We start from the raw sequence: 23,400 nt of genomic DNA, 5'->3' as shown, positions 1-23,400 counted from the left end.
GTTCCACATGCGGTGGAGTGCCACCTGCCCTATCACCCTGGCCTGAATGCACCCAATCTCAGAAGTAATAAGTAGGATCAGGCGGCCCAACTCTGATTGGCGCTTCCGAGATCGGGTGCATTCAGGCCAAGTTGGTATGCTGTTGGCAGCAAAAGCTGCCTTTTCAGGCCTCTTGTGCTGACAATGCCCACTGGCATTGAGCCTGCTGCTCTTCACACCTGCGCACTTCCCTTCCCCAGCTACCCTCCTTACCAAACTTGCTACTGTGGGCCAAGCACAGTAGCAAGTTTGTGCAAAGTACCAGCCCCAGGGTGCACATAGAAGAGAAAGTGAAACAAAGGTCTGATCTGGGTACAAGGGGGTCTCAATTGCCAATGGCCTGTCTCTCTGCCTCCCCTTTCTCATGGGCTGCTGAGGTCAGTGAAAGGAGGGTTTACTGGATCTGGAGCTGCTGCCCCTCAGCAGCAGCTTCTAGCAGTTCAACGCCAACGCCTCTCATGAAGGGCCAAACATTGTTTTGGGCTGACTGCAAAGTACAGCCCAGTTATGAGCCACATAGCGCAAGTACAGACTGTCTGTGCTTGCACTATGTGGCCCACAACTGGGATACAGTGAGTGCCAAAAACTGCCAGAGGAGCAGAGTGGAGTTCACCACCCACCTCTACTACTATAGTCCTGAGTTAAATATGTTAAAATTAGCAACTTGCTTAGATATAATGTGACAAGGTAGCATGATTTGGTTATATGCTTCGACTGGTACCTTGTCCCACCTGATCGTTTTATGTAGGCACTTAATGTTGGTGAGCATTATTTCCTGCATGAAGGGATAAACCCCCAAAAAACAATTCACATTGGGAAACAGACAGTACATATACTCCAACTGTAAAACTACTAACATTTACATAATGAATGACTTATAAAAATAGAGGTGGAAGTAACTCACATAATTCTGGGTAGAGTATTTACACAGAATTATCCCAAGATTCTACCTGATTGCGCAGAATTGCACATGAAGAGTAATTCTGTATTTTGCACTATTTTTTTAGAGGAATAATGCCCCTTCCATCCAAAATTGACAAAAGGGTTTATTTTGTGGTAAGAAATAGCACTAAATGCAACAGAACATGAATTGCAAATGTTAGAAGATGCTCAAGCTAGCTAAGTGTGCACTTAGGGTGGGATTTTCCCTCAACTTAATCCGGGCATCCAGCGCTAGATTGTTAGTGCAAAAATCACCCTCACGTCTAAAATGGACGCAAAATGCATTTTGCGCTAAGAAAATATATTTAAATGTAACAGGCAGAAACAACAGTGTGACCAGCAGCTCTCACTATCTAAATATGCTCTTGTGGTAAGATGTTTTCCCCCAAATTACTCTTAATTACACAGGTAGGCATAATCACATTATTATCAGTAATTCTGCTTTAAAGAGTAATGCAGAATTACAGAAATTACCCAAAAACTCTGTAAATTAAGTTCTGTCCAGGTCTCACAAAAATACAAAACTTGGCAAAATAAGATGATTATACAACATACATTCTGTTAGCCAATATAGAAAATGCATGCTTCCCGCTTGGTATTCTTAACGTACTATATTTTTATTATTGTTTGGAATATATGGTACACAGTATAAATCAAACAGTAGTACATATGCAAAAATATACAGAAAATCGTCCAATACAGTACAGAAATCCCACTTCATAGTCAAAAATTTATTCCCACTATTGAGGTGCATACCAACAGTAAACAAACAGGCTTGGCAGTAACAATGTAAACAACTGTGAACGTGATCAGCCATAGCACTCTGTTTCAAAAGAGATCATGCCCAGGGTTTAAGGTAAAATTTCAAGTTTTTATACAGAGACTACACTACCCAGGGTGAAACATAGTATGAAGAGGATAAAGCAAAAAAATGGTGGGCTCTCACAGCAACCAGAGGGCAGACAGGAGAACCTAGGTCAAAATGCACCCCTAATTATACCAAAAACATCCAACTGATCATTCAGTTTGTTTATCACCATCTCATGGGATGCCTTATTGCTGTGTATGTCATCCATGACTCTACAGTCTGTGGTGTTGCATACTTTCAGTGTCATGGAATGCAGATTTGGCCACCACCAGGGCTGTGTCTAGCCAATGCTTTTGGTGATTGCAGATGCTATTGATGTCTTGTGTTGCATGAAAAAAAGCCACATCGAGGGAAAGCTGTAGATGGAGGTTGGCTTCACTCTGACGTACCTCCCAGACTGCCTCACAATAGGGTTGAATTTTAGGGCATCCCCAAAGTAGATGTATCCTGTCCACTCTTATGTGGACGCATCACCAGCAATGAGGAGAGGCAGCCAGATTTTCCCTGTTGAGTTTGAACATTGACCAGTGTTAGTCATGGAGAATTCGAAAAAACTAAATTTCAGCCTAGCTTCTCAAAGGCTTTTGTCATGTGAAAGAAAAATGTCTAGCCAGTCTGTTTCATCCAGAGAATCTAAAAGAAGTGCTTTCATCGTTTATACAGGGAATTCACAGTGGGTTTTGAGTATAAAAGATGAATGAGAGTTTCATAAATACCATTTGCTCAGATGCCAGTGTTGAGTAGAATTGCCAAGAGTCTGAAGGTTTGTTGCCTAGTCACCGGAAAAGGATGGATTTCAGTTTTGGGTGCAGAGGAGTGGAGAACTACCTTTTGCTTCAGAGATTTGTGGTTAGACTTCCAAACCTTTAGTGTTCCCTGGAGGATCGAATAAGCACGGGATGAGGCTGGTACTCTTCTTTTGTATAGGATCAAGATGTTGCTTGGTGCACCTTGGAAATTCCTTTCCAAGTGCAGCCACTAGGAGAGGTATGTAGCCTTATGATACATCACAAGGCAAGGGAGACAGAGACCTCCAGCTGTGGTCATGGCATGCAAATTGATTGCTGAAAGTCTTTGAGTTTCCCCTTGCAAGATGGAACATCAAATCTGGGAGTAAAGTTGCCACAGTTGTGATACATGGACAGGTACTGGTAGCATGCCAAAAATCTAGTTGAATTAGTGTGCCAGCACCATTTTAATTGTCTGTACTCTGCTACAGAGCGTGATCTGTAAATGCTGCCAATTCACAGTCTCTCTGCATTTATTCAGTGAGATCTTTTATATTAACAGTTAGCAGATGATGAGGGTTGGCACTGATCACAACACCCAGATGATTCATTCTAATCGCCATCCACTTATACTACAAGCCATTTTGACAAGTTATTGGTGTGACCCATGTAATAGGTAACAATTTGCTTTATGCCCAGTTTACCACTGAAGGTTGACAAACAGTCAATGATTTCCATAAGAGGTGGAATAGAGGCAGCAGGGGAGGGGAAGAGGCTTGGATTAGCAGCACATCATCTGCATATAACATCAGCTTTAGGTTACCCACTGGAGTGTGTATACCTTCTAGAGTGGGCACACTCCCAATAGCTGTAGTGAAATTCTCTTAGTCCAGCATTAAGAGCAGAGAGGAAAGTTGGCATCCCTGTCTGGTTCCTCTGTAGATATTCAGTAGGACAGAACAGAAGCTGCTGGCATATTGTAACGCCATAACTTGTGCTATACCTTCTACAGTGGGCACACTCCCAATAGCTGTAGTGACATGCTCTAAGTCCAGCATTAAGAGCAGAGAGGAAAGTTGGCATCCCTGTCTATACCTCTGTAGATATTCAGTGGGACAGAACAGAAGCTGCTGGCATATGGTAACGCCATCTGAGCCATGCTAGGAAGGTTGGACCTACTCCTATTCTCTCCAATATTCTTTGCTGATAACCCCACTCTGCCACATTAAAAGCCTTCTCAGCATGAAGGAATAGGGCTATTTGTATGGTCTCTTTCTATTTAGCAATTCAGAGATGATAGGACAGCATCCATAGGTGACTGCATGAAGAACAAACCCTACTTGATTGTTCAATCAATCAGGGTTCTTGGAGAGCATGGCTAATCACAAGTTTGGGTCTCAAGGCGCTGGAAGGGAATCTGCAGTTCAGTCAATTAGCTGGAAGGCCGGTTCAGTCAAAGTACCAGGTCTTGAGGTCCATCCTGAATTGAGGCATTGAGGGAGAATGCCCGAGATGAAGAGGAAGAGAGTTCCATGTCATAGCAGTGAGGTATGAGAAGGATCTTCCTCCGGCTGTGGTACTGCGGATCCGTGGGATGGCGGCCAGGGCCATGTAGGCGGAGCGGAGTTGTCTGGTGAGGGTGTAGAAGGTGGGGTGGTGCTTGAGGTATGGGATCCGATTTTGGGAGGGCCTTGTAGGCATGTGTGAGGAGCTTGAAGGTGATTCTCTTATTTATCAAGAGCTTATGGAGGTATCTCAGGTGCCAAGAGATGTGGCAGTGAGAGGGATTTCCAGAATAAGTCTGCCAGTGGCAGTTTGGATTCTTTGCAACTTTTTTTTGAGCTTCTTAGTGGTCCCGGCGTAGAGTGTGTTGCCGTAGTCGAGCTTGCTGCTGCTGAGCACCTGGGTGACTGCTCTTCTGTTTTTGATGGGAATCTAATTGAAGATTTTTCGGAGCAGATGGAGTGTGCAGAAGCAGGAGGGTGAGGTGGTGTTGATTTGGTGCTTCTTTGAGAGCGAGGAGTCAAGGATGATGCTGAGGTTGCATGCGTGGTCGGTTGGTGTAGGGGAGGTTCCAAGCTGCGTGAGCCACGAGGAGTCGTCCTAGGTGGAGGGGGTGGTTCCGAAAATGAGGACTTCTGTTTTGTCATAGTTGTGCTTGAGGCAGCTGTTCTTCATCCAGGTGGCAACTGCCTTCATCCCATTGTGGAAGTTTCTCTTTGCAGCTGCAGGTTCGTTGGTGAGGGAGAGAATCAGTTGGGTGTCGTCAACATATGATATGATGTTGAGTCTGTGGTTGCTGACGATGTCTCCTAGCGGGGCCATGTAGATGTTGAAGATGGTGGGGCTCAGCAAGGTTCTCTCAGGGATGCCGCAGCTGATCTCTGTAGGTTTGAATAAGAACGGAGGAGCTTGACTCTCTGGGTTCGGCCGGTGAGGAAGGAGAGCATCCACTTTTTGAGGCAGATGCCCGCATTGTGTAGTCGTGTGCAAAGGGTGTGGTAGGTGACGGTGTTGAAGGCAGAAGAGAGGTCCAGGAGGATGAAGACTGCGGCTTCGTTTTAGTGGTGGGCTCAGTTTCTGCGGTGCTGGTGGCGGGCTCAGTGTATGCGGTGCTGGCGGCGGTGTCTGTGGCAGCGGTGCTGGTGGCGGGCTCAGTGTCTGTGGTACAGTCGGCGGTGTCAGTGGCGGCGGTGCAGGAGGCGGTGCTGGTGGCGGTCTTGTCTGCTGTGCAGGTTGGCATCGACGAGGACCTGCCTTTGATTTTCTGGCCCTTCCCCACCTTGGATGGTGGCGCAGCTGTCTTGCCACTTTCCACTTTTGTTATGCCTGAGCCCTTGGTGGCAGGTGTTTTCGCCTTCTCCCTTCGGGATGTGGGCAACCTTTTCAGTTTTGGAGGTGGAGGAATGTCCTTGCTCTCTCTCTTTGGGACACTGGCAGCCCTGTTGCTTGGCGCACTCCAAAATCCCACTATTGCTGCCACCACTGTGCCCGGTGTTGTGGTGGCTGAGGTGCTGTGTTGGGACCCGAAAAGGCGGGCCCTAGAGAACGGCCGGGGGGGAGGTGTAGGGAAGAGGTCAATATCTGATAGGAAAAGCATTTTAGATACACTGGGACAGGTGGATGGAGGGGGTTTGGGAGTGGAGGAAGAGGTAGTGGATGTAGGAGGTGTACGTTTGCTGACTTTGGGTGAAGGTGCATGGGCTGGAGGCTGTTGTGAGGTGGATCGCTGTTGGGTGGGTGTGTGACTGCGTTTGTGTTCTTTGGGAGGAGGGCTCATTGCCAGACTGGGAGAGGACACAGGGGATGTGTGAATAGTAGTGGGGGTGGTGAGTGCACGTGAGCGGTGTGTGGTGAGGGGTGTGCTGGTGATGGAGGTAGTGGCTGAAGATGTAGTGCATGCAGGTGTGAGTGGAGACGAGACAGGAAGGGAAGAGGGAGACGTGGAGGAGGGGGACACAGTGGAGGCAGTGGATGTTGGTATGTCTGCATCGGTATGATGCTTGTGTGAGTGCCTGTGGGATGTGTGGTGCTTATGTTTGCCTGAGCCACCCTTGTGTGTTGAGGTGTGTGCATGCTGGTCTGATGGTGTGCTTGGGATAGGCTGAGGTACAGGGGATTGGGTCTGGGTGCAGGAGGTTGGAGGGGGGAGGCTGGACACAGGGACAATGGCTGCCATCAGTGCTGAGGCCAGAGCCTGAAATGCTTGCTGTTGGGCTGCCTGGCCAGAATGAATGCCCTCCAGGTATGCATTTGTTTGTTGCAACTGCCTCTCTACACTCTGGATGACATTCAGAATGGTAGACTGCCCAACAGTGAGGGATCTCAGGAGGTCAATGGCCTCCTCACTGAGGGCAGCAGGGCTGACTGGGGCAGGGCCTGAGGTGCCTGGGGCGAAGGAAATGCCCACCCTCCTGGGTGAGAGGCTGCTGGGAGGGCGGTGCTTGTAGGGGGTCTGGTGGCTGTACCTGTAGATGCGGCAGGCACAGGGGGGCCCACCACCACAAGGGAGCTCCCATCAGAGGAGAAGTCGGTGTCGCTGGCCTCTGCTCCTGTCCCCGCCGTGGAGCTCCACTCGCCCTCCGTCCTGCTCCGGTGGAACTGCTCCTCTGCCTGATGATGCTAATGCACACAAGAACAGGGAGACCACAAAAAAGGGGGGGAGAAAGAAGAAAGACATTTTCAGTGCATGCAATACCGCTACCGTTGGCTACAGACACAGCAGCCCTCTGCACTACGCCATGCACTTAGAGTTCCCTAATTAATCACAGGGACATGGGGTACAAGGCCTATGCCCGATTGCTGCACACATGGAAGTCACAGGAGCCTGACTAGGTGTAGATGGCTCTTACCACTGGTGGGGTTGGGGTGCCACATAGCCTGCCTCACAAAGGGTCCTTGCCTACAAAGCTCGCCCTGGCCTATGCTAGCCCGCTGCCCACCTCCCCCACCCAGACACCTCGTAATGCGTGCAGTCAGATGAATTTGACGGTACTCACCCCCTTGTGGCTGCTGTGATGCCCTCAAGCACCCATCCAACTCCGGATACGCCACCGCCAGAATCCGGGACATCAGGGGGGTCATGGTGCGACGGGCACCCCTCCTACGTTGGGAGGCCATCACTAGCTCGGCCTCCGCCGTCTTCTTGCTCCAGCGGCGAATGTCCTCCCATCTTTTCCGGCAGTGGGCGCTCCGTCTGTGGTGGACCCCCAGGGTCAGACGTCCTTGGTGATGGCACGCCAAATATCCTTCTTCTGGTGGGCGCTGACATAGAGGAATAGTACAGGGGAAAAGGATGATCTTTAACCATCCGGACCGTCACAGTCATTGGCCCACGTTCCCACCCTTGCCCTGACGCACATACACTCACCGTCCACTCATGCAGACCTCAGTCCCCACCATGTATCTTCCATCCACACCACTCCAAACAGGCATTGCCCATACAGCATGCTCACAGTGTACTCACCTGTTTGTCTGGAGGACTGTAGAGTAGCGTGTACTGGGGGAGGACCCCATTCACTAACTTCTCCAACTCCTCCGAAGTGAAGGCAGGGGCCCTATCCCCAGACACATGAGCAATCGTCGCTTCCAGACTGAGGTCACAGCAGTACTTGCAGTGTAGGTCCTCTCCTGTCGAAGGTCAGGTATCAAGTGACTGAACAGACAGAAAATGGCAGTCACGTCCGCGGCGGTGCGTACCGTCACCGCCGGCGTACATCGTCATTGGCTTCTGAGAAACATAGAGCCCAATGTTAACCAATGCAGGATTGCGCTGCGGTCTTAGACCGCCTACCGCGGCGGTGTACAACGCCAGCGCAGTTACCTCATATCTCCTTGTCCACATTACAGGTCAGGCAGCTGCCATTTCAGGTGGCCACATGGCATTATTTTTAAATGCGTCACACCTATCTAGGTCTTGCATACACACAGTGACAGGCACATTGTGGATTGACAAATGTGTGCAATAAATTCTTTTTTTACTACCTCAGTGTTGGCTGGCTCTGTGCTCGCTGTTCTCGTCCTTAGGGCACGTCCGCTGGGGCAGGTGAAGAGATGGAGGCATCCTTTGGTGTACAGACCGCTGGTGGACCTGTCGACAATGGAAGAGAGACACGTAATAGTCACCTACAGACTTGATCGTGCAACAATCCATGAACTGTGTACCCAGTTGGAGCCAGACCTGATTTCAGCTATCCGCCATCCCACAGGAATCCCCCCTCTAGTGCAGGTCCTGTCAGTACTCCATTTCCTGGCAAGTGGGTCTTTTCAAACAACAGTGGCCATTGCATCAGGGATGTCCCAGCCTACATTCTCAAACGTTTTGTCCAGAGTGTCGTCTGCCATCGATGGGACATATGTGGCCTTGGTACCCCCCCCGCAGGAGTGAATAGGTGTACAGAAACAGGAAGAGCTACCATTCGATGAATGTGCAGATGGTGTGTTTGGCCGACCAGTACATCTCCCATGTGATCGCCAAGTTTCCAGGCTCAGTGCATGGCGCTTACATTTTGAAAAATAGCAGCATCCCTTAAATGATGGGGCAATTCCAGAAGCACCATGTGTGGCTAATAGGTGAGGACAAGAACCCTATACCATGTGAATGATTGTCTGGGTCTGGGGTTGTCCCTAAGGTTTAGTGTGTGTCTAACAGTTGTCCCTCGACATTTGCAGGTGACTCTGGGTACCCCAACCTGTCATGGACAAGGGCAGAGGACCACTACAATGAGGCACATGGGAGAACTAGGAGAGTGATCGAAAGGACCTTTGGCCTTCTGAAGGCCAGGTTCCGGTGCCTCCATATGACAGGTGGTTCTCTCTACTACTCACCAAAGAAGGTGTGCCAGATCATTGTGGCCTGCTGTATGCTGCACAACCTGGCTTTGCGATGACAGGTGCCTTTTCTGCATGAGGATGGTCCAGAAGGAGGTCTTGTGGCAGCTGTGGAGCCTGTGGACAGTGAAGAAGAGGAGGCAGAAGAAGAGGATAACGACCACAGAAACAACGTGATCCAGCAATACGTCCAGTGAGACACAGGTAAGAAGACATCACTGCCTCCTGCATCTTATAGAATTGTTAGACCTATCATATGTCTGTCACTTTCACCCAGTGTATGGACCCTGACTTGTCACTTTGCCTTTCCATTTCACAGATGTGGGTCCCACTGTGTGACCTCTGCTATATTACCTCATGGACTAGAGCTGTGTGACATAGGTATATTGACAATACAATGGACATTGCTATTTTCCTTAATTATAGCAAATACACATTTGTGAAAGCACAGACTGACTCCAGATTGTTTTGTGATTCAATCGTGTTTATTTAAGTGAAAATTAGTGGAAAATGGTCAGGGGTGATGGTGGAGGAATGTCCATGGCAGAGTCCAATTATTTGTCTCACAGGTGCATTGTCCAAAGGGGCATAGGAAGTGGAGCTAGGGCATTTCTTGGCCGGGGTCTTGGCATTGTTCTCTGTCTTTCTCCTGGATCTCAGGAACCGTTTGCTGGGCGGTTCTCCATTTGCAGGGGGTGGGGTGCTGTTTTTGTGGACCTGTGGCGGTGCCTCCTGTCCACTAGCGCCGGCGGAGGTGGTGGGCTGTTCATCATCGAGGCCAGTGTCAGGGGCCCCTTGTTGTGCCACAGTGTCCCTCCTGGTGTTCACAAGGTCCTTCAGCACCCCTACAATGGTAACCAGGGTGGTGTTGATGGACTTGAGTTCCTCCCTGATCCCCAAATACTGTTCCTCCTGCAGCCGCTGGGACTCCTGAAACTTGGCCAGTACTGTTGCCTCGTCTCCTGGGAATGATGGTACGATGCCACGATATTGGAGAGGGCCTTGTGGAGAGTGCATTCCCTGGGCCTGTCCTCCCCCTGTCGCACAGCAGTCCTCCCAGTTCCCCTGTTTTCCTGTTCCTCTGTCCCCTGAACCATGTGCCCACTGCCACTGCTCCTAGGTCCCTGATGTTCTTGGGTTTGTGGGTTTGCCTGGGTTCCCTGTAGTGGTGGACACACTGCTGCTTGACATGTCCTGGGGACAGAGGGATGGGCCCGCTGGGTGGGTGCTGTGCTGGTGTTTCCTGAGGGGGAGGCTCTGTGGTGGCTTCTGCCAGTGTGTGTGGAACCGACTGTCCCGAGGTCCCAGTTGGCAAGCTGGTCATCTAGATCCAATTGGACAGAGCTGCTGTCATCACTGTGGGCCTCTTCTGTGGGGGGTGTGGACATGTCTGGAACCTCTTGTCCAATGACGTTGGGTTGGGGTCCTGCAGGGGTGTAATGGCATGATTATTGCATCTGTGTGTGCCATGGTGTGAAATGAGTGGGTGACCATGTACCCCAGTGCTTACATTCTTGTCTAGGACCGTGTGTGATATTTGGTTTGGGGATCTGTGTGGGTATCTGTAGTGGACATGCTTTGGTGTTGCATGCAGTGTTTGGTGTTGGGATGGGTGGTTTGTGATAGTGGGACATATGTGAGGTGTTGGAGTGATGGGGGTGAGGGTGAGGGTGGGGGTATGTGATAGCATGCAGGTATGGTGGGGGATGTAATAGTTAAGATTTGCCTTACCATAGTCCATTCCTCCTGCAACTCCTGCGAGGCCCTCAGGATGCAGTATAGCCAAGACCTGCTCCTCCCATGTTGTTAGTAGTGGGGGAGGAGGTGGGGGTCTGCCGCCACTCCTCTGAACTGCAATCTGGTGTCTTGAGACCACGGAACGCACCTTCCCCTGTAGGTCGTTCCACCTCTTCCTGATATCATCCCGTGTTCTTGGATGCTGTCCCACTGCGTTGACCCTGTCTACGATTCTGCGCCATAACTCCATCTTCCTAGCAATGGAGGTGTGCTGCACCTGTGATCCGAATAGCTGTGGCTCTACCTGGACGATTTCCTCCACCATGACCCTCAGCTCCTCCTCAGAGAACCTGGGATGTCTTTGCGCTGCCATGGTGTGGTGTGGGTGATGTGTGAGGTGGTGTGTGTTGTAATGTGTGAGGGGATGTGTTTGTGTGTGTTGTGTGAGGTGCGTGGATGTTGTGTGAGTGATGGTGTTGTGTGCCTGTGGATGGTAGTTTGTTGATGGTGGTGTCTCTCTCTGTGCTTCTTTATCAATTTTTGTTGTGAGGGTTTGTGGGTGATGTGGGTGTGTGTTATATATTGGTTTGGGTGTGTGGGATTGGTGTGTGTATGTGTATCAGGTGTGTGTATTTCGAATTGTCCAATGTGGTTGTGTTTTGTAAATGTATGTGTATTTTATGCACGGCGGTGTGTACCGCCAATGAAATACTGCGGTTGAAAGACCGCCGCGTGGATTCGTGGGTCGTGATAGTGTGGGCGTATTCCTGTTGGTGTGACGGTGGAGGTTTTGTTATCTCCAGTTTATCACTGACCTTTGGTGTGGCGGACTTGTGTGGGTTTCTAGATTTTGGCAGATTCCGGCCTGTGGGTCGTAATAGCTGTAGCAGATTTCCGCAGCCGCAGTGGTGTGTTGGCGGTCTTCTGCACAGCGGTAAGTGGGATTTACTGCCAATGTTGTAATAAGGGCCTTAGTGCTTGGCACACGCTAGTAATGTGAATCAATGGTCTGTTATTTTCATGTTCAATTGTCACTGTGATATAACAGTGATGACACCAATTACATGCCAAAGTGAGCTTTAGTACATTAACTCTATACTCAGAGTGTGGTTTAAACACTGAACTGTGTTCTTTATGATACTATCACGCTGCACTGATTAATCCCTGAATATTTGAAAAACCTAAATACTTAAAAATAGTTTTTCATTCTATATCACCTGTTATATCTTTATGATTGAGAGTGTGACTGTGTTGAAGAAAGTCTCATCAAGAGCCAATGAGCAAGACGTACACTAAATTTCTGAGACACTTTAGGTAGGTTTTCCAGTGGGGCCACATTGTTTGGTGAACAAGCTGGAAATACATGTAGATAGTATGGAAGGCTAAACATTGTATCTGGTTGCAGGTCCCATACTGTTTCTTGAAGATCCCTAGAGAGAGGGGAGAATCATCAAAAGCGGGAAAGGGGAACCTGACAGGTACACCTACTTTGTGGGAATTGGCAAAGAGTAATTTTAGTTATTCAGTTACATGAAAAGTGTTATTCAACTAATGTTAAATTCATCATAGCCGATATCTGTTCTTCGTAGACCACTGCTAGCCATCCTGATCCTGCCAAGTGACATCCATGTATCGCTCTTTCGCTCATCCATCCCCTTCCCCCGGAATGTTCTTGTGCCAATCACGAACAAGTAAGTGGGAGACACGCAACATCAAAGCAACTTGGGTCAGCATTGTGTCTCCATGGGAAGAGCAGGTTAGTGCTCGACAGAACAGCAAGCCCACCTTTAGTTTCCTGCCCGGACACAATGGAGGTGCAAGAGGTCACCCTGGCCGATTTGGCACATGTTTCAAAACTTACAATGCGAAAACAGGTGCTCTCACAACGATTGGATGCTCTGCAGGCCACGCCCACAATCCAACCAACTTCTTTCTGTAAACCTGTATTTTTTGGAGCCAAACCAAAGCAAGCCCCGAATAACGCAAGGTTTCAACAGTTCTTTCTGGGGGCTAATCAGGAATAGACACCAAGTAATGCCCCAGTAATCCAGGTCATTCTGCCACCCCCTGTAACATTAGCCCCTCTGGAGCATTGTGGAGGGGATCCTACAAAATCTGAGATATTTTTTATCAATGCCACCTTCATTTTTCATGCCAACCAGCCTTTCTTTCTAATGAGCAGTCTAAGGTGGCATTTGTCCTCTCATATCTGGCTGGTACAGCTGCTTCATGGTCCATTCCTTCAGTATAGCGGGATGACCCATTATTACATGACTATCAGGCATTTAAAGCAGAAATGAAAACATTGTTCGAAAAGCATACATTCATGTAATCAGTAGACTCAAAACTACTTAATCTAAAGCAGGGGAATAAAGACTCGCTGACGTATATATCTGCATTTAATAGATTGGGGGCTGAGTCGAAATGGGTGCAAGAAAAGAAGGGGTCCTTGTTTTATAGAGGGCTGAAAGATGAACGTAAGGACCTAATAGCACAAGTGGTAAATCCACCCGACTCTGTGAAGAGCTAATTGATTTAGTGATTAAACTGGATCACCATTTATCGGGGAGGCAGAGTGACAAAGTTCATACTGACAATAAGCTGTTCATAATCAGAGATAAGAAAAAAGCCACAAGTAAAGGCACAAATTAAAACAAACCGATGGAAATCAATACCATTAGAGGTCCACTTACTAAGGAAAAATGACAACAAAGACCTCACTAAAAGTTGAATTTGAAACAGTTTGTAGGGGCCAGGACCTCTAAAAAGTGTAACATGTGAGGGAAACTAAAACACCTGACTATGGTGGAGATTGATTGTTCAGGTGTAGAAAGACCAGAAGTCTGTCACGTCTTTCCTCAAACTAACTCCCAGAGAGGATTCACCATTTATATATTTCTGCGCGGGTAGAATGGGTCTCTTCAAATCATCCAGTTTCTCTTGAGTTTCTGGTGAATTCAGAGGCCACCGGAAATTTTATGGACACTGCAGTTGCTGAGAAGCAAGGAATTCTGCTTCCATCTAAGATCAGTCCAGAGGTAGATAAGACTATCAAAGGTAGTCCCTTGTCTTCTGGTGCAGTCACAAAAACTAGTTGTGAGGTGACAATGTACCTTTTTTCCAATCATCGTGAAACCATTGAATTTGATTTGATAAGTGCTCCCCAATTGAAAGTCATACAAGTCATCCAATGGCTTTAAAAACATGAACGGGTTACACAGAGTGTTACCTTGCAGTCCCAATTCTATAAAAAAAACACTGTTGGATGGAGGCTCCACCTGGTAAAGAAATTGCATTAAGTATGGGGTATACAGAAAAAATGGAACATGAGCTACCCTCAGTATATCGAGATTTTGCAGACATCTTTGATAAGAAGAATGCCACTACTTAACCAGTCACTGTCCCTTCGGTTGTCTGGTAGATGTACAACCAGGCTCATAAATCCAATGTAGTCAAAGTTAAGCTTCAACAATGAAGGAGAACTCCCCTTTGTGCCAATACTTAGATGAAATGCTGGCTATAGGCTTTATACAACCTTCTAAGTCCCCAGCTTCATAATTACTATTTTTGTCACTTAAAAAGGGGGGAACTTAGGAAATGTATTGACTATAGGACCCTAAACAAGATCACAATCAAAAACAGATACCCTCTGCCTCTAATCGAAATCCTTATTGATCAAGTTAAAATGCACACATCTGCATGAAATTGGATTTGCGCAGGGCTTACCATCTTGTAAGATTCGAGGAGGGTGACGAGTGAATAACAGCTTTCTGGACCAAATATGGTTTGTATAAATACCTTGTCATGCCTTTTGGACTCTGCAATGCCGCTGCCTTCCAATATTTTATCAACGAAGCCCTATATAACTTCATTGATCATGTGCTGTTGTCTATATTGATGATATTTTAATTTATTCCAATACCCACGAGGAACATGTCACCCATTTCAAAGCCATTATATAAGTCTTAGGACAACCTCACCTCTTCCCAAAGCTAGTAAAGTTTAGTTTTCATGTTGAAGAAGTGGAGTTCCTTGGGTATATCCGAACTCTAAAAGGGGTACAGATAGACCCTAAAAAGGTTGAAGCTATTGCTCACTGGAAAGCCTCACAAAGTGTCAGAGAAATACAAAGCTTCCTGGGCTTTGCCACCTTCAATGGGCGTTTTATCAAACACTTTTCCAACATTGTTGCTCTCATCACTAAATTACTCCTTAAAGGGATAACATTTCTGTGGGGAGAAGAGGCAGATAAGGCCTTCCATTAATTAAATGACAAGTTCAGTACAGCTCCCATTGTACGACACCCAGACCCTACAAAGCTGTTTGTGGTCGAGGCGGACACCTCGTGAGTAGGGATGGGTGTGGTCTTGTCTCAGCGGGTCATCGAACCGGAGAGCTCTACCCAGTGGCTTACTTCTCTCACAAATTGAATCCAGCCGAGACAAATTAATCAATAGCTGATCGAGAATTAAATGCAATAAAACGAGCCTTTGAGTAATGAAGACACTATCTCCTAGGGAGTTTACATACAGTCACCATTCTGACAGATCATCGAAATTTACAATTTCTTAAAACCTCATGTGCCTTATCTGTGCTATAGTTAAGGTGGTCCCAATTCTTCAGTGATTATGAATTTCTGATCCAGTCCCAAATAGGTCATAAGAATGGAAAAATGAACTAATGTTCACGTGGATGAACTACCCTTTATTATCTCTTCAGACAAGATTGTAAAAATTGAGAATTTTTTTTTACGAGAACTGCAACTAAAACAGGAAAGTACTGCAGCCATAGAAACCCTGCAACACCACACTACAGATGACACTTGTCATGAGGGATTAAAATATGTAGCACAGAAGTTATATCTACCCACACAAAAATTACAAGACAAAGCCTGTGAGTGGTGCCAAGGGAGTAAGCTTGCTGGTCACCCAGGGGAAAAAAGACCCTAGAGATCCTCAAATGCCATTTTTGGTAGCTATCCATATTCAAGGATGCAAAGGCTTATGTAGCAAATTGTGCAACTTGTGGACAAGGTAAAAGTTCACACCAAGCTCCCCCTGGTCTTTTGCAACCCTTAGCTATGCCACCTGCACCCTGGCACACTGTATCATTAGTCTTTGTTTTAGAATTACCAATATCCTAGGCTGGGTTTACTACAATTCTAGTAGTAGTAGATGATTTGACCAAAATGGTGCACTTTATCCATCTAAAAACCTTACCTTCAGCCTTACAATTTGCACAAATTGTCTTACAATCCATAGTTTGTCTTCATGCACTTTCTTCTGTGGTACTTTCCAATCAAGGATCACAATTTGTATCCAAATTTTGGAAATACCTTTGCCAGGAATTGGATATGGATATCCACCTGTCGTCCAGTCACCACCCTCAATGAGATGGGCAGACTGAAAGAGTAAACCAGTTAATTGGAGCAATATTTACGTTGTTATCTTCTAAGCTCTGAAGTGGATTGTGCATAGTGTTTTTGGGCCTCCAAATTTGCATAGAACAATGTAATTCATAAATCTACTGAATATTCACTTCTTTACTGTAAATATGGGTATCATCCTTGTATATTGGATTTGAATGTAGTACCTCAGTTACCCACTTCCACTGTACAAGATTTTTTACAACAGTTTAGTGACATTCAAATAAATTCACAAGACAATCTAAAATAGGCAAAACAAATGTATAAGACATATGCAGACAAAAAGAGACACCAGAGACCAGATTATAAGGAAGGACAAAGGGTATGATTGTCAACTAAACACTTACATCTGAAGGGGCAAAACGTTTCATCCAAGATTTTGGGCCCTTTCACCACCACCAAGAAAATTAACGAGGTAGCCATGAAACTAGAACTTCCCACACCTCTGACGATTCATCTAGCGTTCCACGTCTCCTAGTACAGGACACCATGCACTGCCCAAAGGGACTCTCTCCAATCCTAGTGGATAATCAACTGCAGTATGAGGTAAGGGCAGTGTTAGATTCCAAACAAATGCATAATAAACTCTACTAATAGTTGAATTGGAAAGGTTACAGACCGGAGAATCGTTCATTGGAGCCAGCAGGGCATGTACATGCTCCTCGATTGGTTGACCAGTTCCATCACAGATTCCCCAACAAACCAAAACCATTTGGTGGTACCTTGGGAGCGGTGTACTGTCGGGTCTGCAAACCTGACTATGCTCCAGAAGTCACATCTGGCATTTAGTAAAGTGTGCCCCTAAGCAAATCACCTGCCCTTGCATAAGCCAATGATTGTTGTTGCCTTTGAGAAATGTTTACTTGAGCCAATGCTTGTTTTAAAACTCATGTAGGAATCTGAGGCATGAGCCAACTTGTTGCCTGAGCTTGTGGCATCCTCATGACTCAGGCTGGATGTGGCCAGGTACAGCAGCCTCATGGCTCAGACTGGGTGTGACCAGGCGCAGCAGGTATTTAAAGCCACACCAGTCTTAAGGTGATTGCTTGCTATCAGAGGTTTTCAGATGCAGAGTGGGACTCTCTGCACCTTCAGGCTTGTTCCTGGATCATCTGTTCCACAACCCAGAATCGTGGATGCCAATCCTAGAAAAAGAAGAGATCAATACGATTAGCATCACAAAAGGCTGTAACGCAGCTGCACGTTCTTCAAAGGCTTCTTACCGGTTATCTTTGATAGTTGATTGCCGGATGTTCAGCACGCAATAGAATGGCATGTTATCATTGCCCTTGGTTACTTTAATACATGCCCTCTGCAGGGTAATGGCACTCATTGTTATTAGCTTGTAATGCCAGTACAGATTTGAGCGAGAGTTGAACAATTGTTATTTTAATGATGTGCTATGACCATGTTTGTTATAGTTAAGTTTTATGTGGCATTTTAGTGATACTAATAGTTGCCTATGATAAAGAACACTCAGTGTTTGGCAAACGCTAGTTTCAAAACGTGAATCAAAGGTCTGTTATTCCATGTTCAATTGTCACTGTGATATAACAGTGATGGCACCAATTACATAAGAAGGTGAGCTTTAGTATATTAGCCCTGTGCTCTCAGTGTGGTTAAAGCACTGAACTGTGTTCTTTCTGATACTAACATGCTGTGCTGATTAATCCCTGAATATTTGAGAAATCTAAATACTTAAGAATTTATTTTCATTCTTTATCACCTGTTATATGTCTATGATTGTGAGTGTGACTGTGTTTTAGAAAGTCTCATATAGACCCAGCGAGCAAGATGTACACTGAATTCCTGGAAAACTTTAGGTAGGTCTTTTAGTAGGGACACATTGACTTGGGAACAAGGTGAGAATACATTTAGATAGTACAGAAGGCTAAACATTGTCTGATTGCAGGTTCCATACTGTTTCTTGAAGATCCCTAGAGAGAGAGGAGAGCCATCAAAAGCAGCAAAAGGGGCCCTGACAGGTGCACCTAGTTTGTGGGAATTGGCAAATAATAGGTGTAGGATATCGGTTACATTAAAAGTGCTATTTGAATACTGTTTAATTAATCATAGGAGATATCTGCTCTTCATAGATCACCGCTAGCCATCCTGATCCTGCCAAGCGATGTCTGTGTTTCTCTCTGTCATTCATTCCCTTTCCCCCGGAACGATCCTGTGTTGACCATGTACAATTAAGTGGGAGGAAAGCAATGTCTAGGTGGAGTTGGGAACAAGCAACTTGGGTCAGCATTGTGTCTACGAGAGATGAACGGGTTAGTGCTTGACAGACCTGTGGGTCTCTTGTATAAGTGCAATATACTTTTTAAATCACACGTAGCCAGAGGTGCAGTGTACAATAAGGGACCAAACGGACAAATGATTCACCATATAGTTTGCCATTGTCTTTCAGCTGGAGAGACTGTGGGATACTAAATATACTAAGGAGGGAGAAAGCAGCCATGAGTGGGCTGTGCTGGTAGACATTGATGGGCAAGTACATTATTCAGGAGGGTTCCTATGCACTAGCAGAGGGCAAGATTAGCAGTACAGCCAAAAGGATGGAGACAAAAGTATAGCCCATTCAAGTGCATATGCTGTTGTGCATTACTATAAAAAACTTTATGAGGGTGAGAACCCCCTGTCAGTGTTGGCCGCATCCTCAGATGGTCGATTATGAAATTGGGGGTATATAGAGAATTCATGACTTTTTATAAGAAGCAGTTTGAGTAATGGAAGTGTGGAGATAGTGAGTGAAAGTCTGTTGAAGAGAGTAAAGAGTCACCTAGAGCTTAAGAGGGTATCTCAATGTATTCTGCTCCCTAGCTGTGCAGTCTTGGGGCTGGTGCAGCTAGTTTTGTTGTAGGAGTCTAAATCCTCTTACTATCATCCTGGAGTGGGCATGTAAATTTAGGAGTGTGCTGCAGTCCTTCAGGGTTGTCCATGGGTGGGGATAACAATGTTTCTATTGGAGGTTGCTCTAATTTCTCAAATTAGTTTTCCAGAAGTTGAGGATCCGTGAATTCAGGGATCAGTCAGTTGATGCTCAGAATCATTGTGGTTAGTTCTAAAAGGCCATTCCAGAGCCCCATTTGCTGTAAAGGAAGATGAAGAAAAAATAATTTCTATGTAACACCCATGCAACTCTCAAGAAATGCCTTTCCAGGGCAAGGTAAGGCAATGTAGTAATTTGCACAGTGTTGCCTTACGCCTGATTTATGGAGCCACTCAGGGCCATGCAAAGTGGTCTTGTGTGGCTTCATAAATCACATGTAAGGTTTGGGTCACTCTTGCTCCTTGCTGTGTGGTGCAAGAGAGAGACAACCTGGCTCATAGATAGGTTCCCAAGTCTATTGAAAGCTGTCCTCCAGGGGGCACCCTAACATGATAGCAGTCCACAGTAGCACCAGCTCCCCCCCCTCCTTGAGCTGATACACATAGTCTGCCCTCAGGGTAAGCAGGTGATGGCCTACACCCATTGTGGTCCACCTTGTGTGATCCGTGTCAGCCACTGGAGTGTATTGTTCAGGGAGCGCAAGCGCCTCTTGCAGCACAGTTGGGTCTCTGCAATGTTTGCTGGGCAAGACCCATCATTCTTGACTCCCATACATGGTATGGTTCAATTGGAGTCAGATGGGGCCCCCATTTCATTCTTTAGGCTCTTTTGAGGGTACAGTAGGCAGAGCGAGTTACGGACGGGCTATCTTTGTTGAGGCCAAGCTCTTTCCCCCGGTTCTTGATATATTAGTTTTCACCCACAGCTGGAGATAATGTTGATGTATGTTAAAGTGCAGCCAGATTTGGAGGTTGTATCATTATACCTCTAGCAATTGGTGATGGTACTCTTTTCCATTTAAGTTTTACAGTAAAATAATACAAGTTTATAATAATAAAAACACTGTGAACCATTTTCGAATCACATATACTAGATAAGGTTTTGCTTTTACACTTATTATTCATTGCATAACATTTTGCTGTGTTCATCTGTTAATAGAAAGCAGTAAGAACATGTAGATTATAGTATTCCCTTTGGTGAACATGGAAGTAAAAGCAATGTATAGAAAATGCTTGCAAACAGCTAGTTATGCTGCTACTTCAAAACAGCTCCTACCGGCTTTCTTGGAAGTGGCAAAGATCTGTGTCATAGTACTTTTATTCAGAGGCATGACTATTGGTTACTGGTTCAAATAAAAATGATAAATGTTTAGGAATTAAAGTGCATTTCTAGCAGAGCTTTCTGTTTAGAATTGTCTTGTTAGCTAAATTACTTTTTATCTTTGTTTCTGTAAAAAGGTACCTTTCTTTTCCATAGTAGATTTGTTATATTCTACCATAGTAACTTATTGCACCAGAATATTTCATATAGGGGGTCATTCTGACCTCGGCGGTAAAAGGCCCTTCCCGCCGGTCAGAAGTCCGCCATTCTACCGCCGCGGCCGCGGTAAACCGCCACGGTCATTCTGACCACCAACTGTGAAACCGCCAACAATCTGACATCCAAGGAAGGCCGCCTCATCAGCGGGCCGTGGAAAACTGGAGATGACCAAACCTCCACTGTCACGCCAACACAAACACGCCCATGCCATTCTGACCCACGAATCCACGCGGCGGTCTTTCAACCGCGGTATTCCATTGGCGGTACACACCGCCGCGCTCAAAATACACACACAGCTCCAAAACACAGCCACATTGGACAATTTGAAATACACACACCTGACACACATACAAACAACACTCCCACACATCCAATCAACTATAAAACACACACCCACATCACCCACAAACCCCCACTAGTTGGAAATCGGAGAGAAGGCGAGAGAGATAGAGATAGAGAGAGCGAGCACAGCAATAGAAAACCCCAACACACACAGGAACCCAACTTCATCACCCACACCACATTTACGCACACATCACCACATATCACCACGCACATCACCACAAACACCACCCCACACCTCATCCACACCACCCCATGGCACCCCAAAGACACCCCAGGTTCCCGGACCAAGAACTCAGGGTCATGGTGGAGGAAATTATAAGGGTTGAGCCCCAGCTCTTCGGCACACAGGTGCAGCACACCACTATAGCAAGGAAGGCTGAGCTATGGCAAAGGATCGTAGACAGGGTCAACGCTGTGGGACAGCATCCCAGAAATCGGGAAGATATCAGAAAGCGATGGAACGACCTACGGGGGAAGGTGCGCTCGATGGTGTCGCGACACAACATCGCTGTGCAGAAGACTGGCGGCGGACCCCCACCCACTCCACCCCAATTCACAGCATGGGAGCAAGAGGTGGTAAACATCCTGCATCCTGATGGCCTCGCTGGAGTGCACGGAGGAATGGACTCTGGTAAGTCGAATCTCAACTACTTCACCCCCCCCAACCACCAGCATGCCAACCCCCCCCTCACCCCCAATCTCAACCCCCCAGCACACAACCTCCCTGCCAATGTCTCACCAGCACAAAACACCCTAAACAACACCAACCCCTGAATGCCAACACAAACCATAGACAGCCACCACCAAAGCATGACCATTGCACATACCCATACACCCCCCCCCCCCAACACCCTCACAACACCTCGCACAAGGGAATCCCAGCACTGGGGGCCAAGGGCACTCAAAATGCACGCCATGGCACACACCGAAACAATAACCATACTCCTTTACCCCTGCAGGGCCCGAACGCCAACACACCGCCACGGAGGGTCCAGATTTGTCCATCCCACCCCCAGAACAGGCCCCCAGCGAGGACAGCAGCTCTGTCGACCTAGAACCTGATGACCAGCCCGGACCATCGGGGACCTCTGGACAGTCGGTTCCCCACACACAGACACAGGCCACAGCAGACCCAACCCCCTCTGGGAACACAAGCACAGCTCCCACCCAGCGGGCCCATGCCTCTGTCTCGCGGACGCGTCAATCAGCGGTGTGTCCGCCACTACAGGGCACCCAGGCTGACCCAACACCCCAACAACAACAGGGACCTGGGGGCAGTGGTAGTGGGCACACCGTCCAGGGGACAAAGGCCCGGGGAAACAGGGCAACTGGGAGGGCTACTGTGCGACAGGGGGGGGGGACAGGCACAGGGAACCGACTCTCCAAGAGGCCCTCACCACCATCATGGGAGCATACCATCACTCCCAGGAGGCGATGGCGACGGTACTGGCCAGGTTCACTGAGATCCAGGCACAGCAGGAGGAACGGTACATGGGGTTCAGCAATGAACTCAGGAACATCGCTACCGCTATGGGGACCATAGTCCAGGCCCTCAACCGTATAGAAACCACATTGCGGGACCATGTGGCACCACAAAGGGCCCCTGTCACTAGCCAGGAACAGCCTACCACCTCCGCCGGCGCTAGTGGTCAGGAGGCCCCCACAGAACGACGGCCCACCAGAACCCCACCTCCTGCTGAAGAACAACCACCCCGCAAGAGGAACCTGAGATCTCAAAGGAAGACAGAGTAGGATGCCAAGACCCCCGCCAGCCTAATATCCCCCCGGATGTCATTCCACTGTCCCACAGTGTCACCCTGTCCAACCTTGAACTGCCCCTGCTCCATCCTTCCACAGGCATATGGACAATGCACCTGTGCGACCGAGAACTGGACTCTGCCATGGACATAACTCCACCCTCACCCATCACCGTTTTAATATCATGTACCAATATCTAGCACTAAAAATAAATCACTCATTGCACTGAAATCATGCTGGAGTCAGCCTGTATTATTTACAAATGTATAACACATTACTGATCAATAATGTTCTGTTATTTATGTGATGACAACATACCGATGTCAATAAGCATTAGTCCATGGGCTAACCAAGCAGAAGTCACGCAGTGGGTCATACAGCACTGAAAAGGGAAGGGAAAATCAAACATCAGTTTTAAAGAACTGGGGGGAAATACACAAAGTAAAGATGCAGGGGGCTTTCAGTAAATGTTAAATGGCGTGGGTGATTCCTACCTGTGTGCTACTGAAAATACTGTTGGATAACTCTGTCCCTGTTGTCTAGGTCGTCCTCTTCGTCTTCCTCCTCTTCACTCTCCGCAGGCTCCACAGCTGCTTCAACACCACCATCTGGACCATCCTCCTGCAGGAAAGGCACCTGACGTCGCAATGCCAGATTGTGAAGCATACAGCAGGCCACGATGATCTGGCACACCTTCTTTGGTGAGTACATCAGGGATCCCCCTGTCATATGCAGGCACCTAAACCTGGCCTTCAGGAGGCCAAAGGTTCTTTCAATGATCCTCCTAGTTCGCCCATGGGCCTCATTGTACCGTTCCTCTGCCCTGGTCCGGGGATTCCTCACTGGGGTCAAT

The sequence above is a fragment of the Pleurodeles waltl genome, chromosome 2_2 (assembly GCF_031143425.1).
Source record: "Pleurodeles waltl isolate 20211129_DDA chromosome 2_2, aPleWal1.hap1.20221129, whole genome shotgun sequence".
Classification (NCBI taxonomy): domain Eukaryota; kingdom Metazoa; phylum Chordata; class Amphibia; order Caudata; family Salamandridae; genus Pleurodeles; species Pleurodeles waltl.
Note: the sequence above shows the minus strand (reverse complement) of the source record.